Below are 3,185 nucleotides of genomic sequence, written 5' to 3' on the forward strand. Positions count from 1 at the left end.
GTCACCATCTCTGCAGGGACGCATGAGACGTTTCCAGTCCCTACCAGGCTCTGCCGCTTCATCCCAGTAAGTGAAGGGTTTTTTCTTGGGGTCCCGATCCCCAAGTTCCTTTGGGAGCCCTGGTCCTTGCTTCCACAGGGTGGAAAGGAAAGGAAGACAAGTAGCATAGTTATAGTCTTTGCTGGGGGACTTAGCCAAGCCTTGATGGGCTTTCCAGTCAACAGAATAATAAACATCCTCCTCCTTTCCATCTAAACACTTTCTATTAAGACACAGCTCCCTTTATTCTGCTCTTGTCTACAAAAAGCAGGAATTATTGGGACAATGATAAAAATAGAGGGCAGCAAGCTTTGCCTCTTACAAGGAGAGTTATTCCTGGGCTGATGCCTCTTCATGACTGAAGCCACCCTGTAAAAATCACAGATATTATATCCCAGACTGTATAAGCATTGTCACTAAATGGTACACATAGATAAACCAAGCCAGTAACAGATGTGCTTGCATCAGCTCCAATAACAACATTCATAAATTCATTTAACAGGGACTTCATAACGTTTGCAAAATGATATTCTAAAGTAATTGCTTCCCTTTCAAGCACTCAGTATATCTTAGCTTTTGAGGACAGTGCTTGCATATTTGTAAGTTACACATTTGGAGATAAATTAGTGAAGTAACATTAATGTACACTGAGAATTCATCATCATTACGTGGCTTCCTACAAAACAGACTTACATGAAATGACTTTTAAAAGGAACAGTGAAGAGAACAGCTGTATATGAAAAAGATGCTAACTGAAAGTTTCAGATTCCAACTTAGACACTTTGTAGTTTGCCTGGGCAACAGAAGCAGGCCCTTACTAGTAATTTGTCATACTGGATGAACAATTTTCAGAAATTATATCACCAGGTCTCCTTTAAAATGGTATTGGGGAGGAAGTTGTGGGATTTAAGTTTAATTTTTCCTGTTTGTATTTTTTAGAAAAGCTATGTTAAAAGTTCTTCCAGCTCTTACTGTTAGATGAAGTGCAACAGTCCACACTGAAGGCAAGAGGAACACTGCTAGTAGTAAGCACTGAAGCACAGTGCCTGGTTACCTGTTTGGAAGATAAGAACCTCAATTAGTTCCCATGATTACTAGTTTGCTCTTTCACCTCTATTCCCCACACACACTCAAAATATACTTTTATATTGCACATGAAATCTAACACGGATGCTAAAAATGGAGTAGCTGAAGCCATTCTTGTGTAGTAATTTGGAATTAAGAACCAGTTTTTTCTATCATAACTCACTTGTGGATGTACTGAGTCACATATGCAGCCCCATTCAGTTTGACTTCAGTCCACACCATGATTACATTCAGGAGAATCAAGTCCCATTTTATTTGACGAGGGGAGATAACAGAATAGACTGCAACGTCAGTTTTAACCTGTAAAAATGACATCCTGCTTTAATATTATAATCTTCCTTTCTTTAATGATCTTCACCAAAATTATATTAGAAGATTCAGTGGCCTTGGTGAAAGCATGAATGAATTGGACAGGTAAGGATAGTTGGAGGATGTTGTCAGCCCCAAATTATTTTATAAAAGTTGCTTGCCTGATTCCTTTACATCTCAGAAGAAAAACTAAAAGGATGACTTCAAAACAACTGAATTCCTATGTTGGTATGCATCAGTTTTGTAGAACTGTATTTTCCCTCCCCAATTTAGCATTTTTTTCACTTGTGTATGCATTCATTCATTTTACCCTCAGTACATTTATGCTTTGATTTTGACCCTTTTCTGACAGAAAATCCTACATCCAGCTCTCTGTCTCCAGTTTCCAAATGTAAAATTTAGGAAGCTAAATTTCACAGTGCAGCCTCGCTTTGGTTTCCCAGAAATACCTTCCTGTTAATTCCCTTCTATTTTTAAAAAGTTATCACTTCCATGTTTTATCCCCTTCAGGTCTTCCACATGATAAGTGACAACAATCAAAATACAATAGTCAAGAATTAAAGAGTAACAAAGTAAGGATTCACTTTTAAAAATAAAAAATAAATGTATGCATTGACAGTATATTTATGTATATTGAGCAGTTACTGTAGTAAGACCAAATGTTCTCTCTTTTCTCCCTTCTCCCCCATAGTTCCAGCACAGACAGAAGGCTTTTATTTGTTATCAGTATTTTTACCTTATTTTCCCTTATTCAAGCCATTTTCATTATACAGAAACTTCTTGCTGAGATGCTAGAGTACTAACCTTGTCAGGAGAGTAGAGCCATAGTAGTCAAGGAGTGGTCCCCAAAGTCATTCTGTATGTGGCAGCCAGATGCAGCCAAAATGAAGTAGGCACCTGGGGGTGGAGAGGGTGGTAACAGGGATCCTAACCCTGTTAACTACATGCAGAGGTGATGCAGAAGGGAAGAGTGGGGTTTGAGCAAAACTTTTGTGATCCACAGGGGCAGACCACTACAGGAGCCAGGACCAGCAAGAACCCAAACCTCAGTACTTAGGCCTGCTAAGCAGCTAAAGAGGGCTCCAGGGCAGGGGCATCGAAACAGCTCATTAGGCTGAGCAAGAACACCTGGGCACATCACCAAGGGTATTGATCAGTTGACTGAAAGGGGCCGAGTTTGTGCTGCATATAAGGCCAGGCTCTGGGTTGGGGTGGGTAATCCAGGTCTGCAGGCTGTATGGGAACAAGTAGAAGATAAGAGCTACTCTAGCTGCTAGGGAAAAGGCAGTATCCTGGGTCTGCAGGGAAATCAGGTTGGCTCCTTGTAGTAACTGATACTTCCCTGAGGGGATTTTGGGATGAGTTGTAACCAGATGGATAATCCTTTTTCCATTTGAGCTTGCAGCTGGATGACTGGATTGTTACTGTAAGGGAGTCTAGAGACCACAAAGCTAGGTGCTAGAGGGTGCTTGGTACTTTAAAAACATTTGGCCCAGGATGTGCAGAGATGAGGCCCAGGAAGCTTTTAGACAGACTACAAAAATGGGCAGATGAGAATAGGATGGGTTCAACGTAGATAAATGCAGGGTGCTGCACCTTGGGAGAAGGAATCCACAGCATACATACAGGCTGGGGAGTTCCCCTCTTGAAAGTACAGAGGCGGAAAGGGATCTCGGAGTCATTATTGACTCCAAGATGAACATGAGCCGCCAATGCCAGACCACAGCCAGCAAGGCCAGCCATACCTTGTC

The 3,185-nt window shown here is 41.3% G+C and overlaps 2 long non-coding RNA genes across 2 annotated transcripts in view; one reads left to right on the forward strand and one right to left on the reverse strand.

Annotated features, from left to right (window-relative positions):
- Window positions 1–6: 6 nt before the first annotated feature.
- LOC112548411 overlaps window positions 7–3,185 on the forward strand; it is a 13,520-nt gene continuing 10,341 nt past the window's right edge. Inside the window, exons 1-2 of the long non-coding RNA XR_003092176.1 lie at window positions 7–66; window positions 1,945–2,006. This is a non-coding gene — a long non-coding RNA (uncharacterized LOC112548411). The remainder of the gene's footprint in view (window positions 67–1,944; window positions 2,007–3,185) is intronic.
- On the reverse strand, window positions 11–2,574 carry LOC102376254. Its single transcript, XR_325368.2, has 4 exons — window positions 2,239–2,574; window positions 1,289–1,425; window positions 1,012–1,093; window positions 11–408 (listed from the first exon to the last, which is right to left on the reverse strand). It is a non-coding gene; the product is annotated as an uncharacterized LOC102376254 (long non-coding RNA).

This window comes from Alligator sinensis, unplaced genomic scaffold (assembly GCF_000455745.1).
Source record: "Alligator sinensis unplaced genomic scaffold, ASM45574v1 scaffold768_1, whole genome shotgun sequence".
Lineage (NCBI taxonomy): Eukaryota > Metazoa > Chordata > Crocodylia > Alligatoridae > Alligator > Alligator sinensis.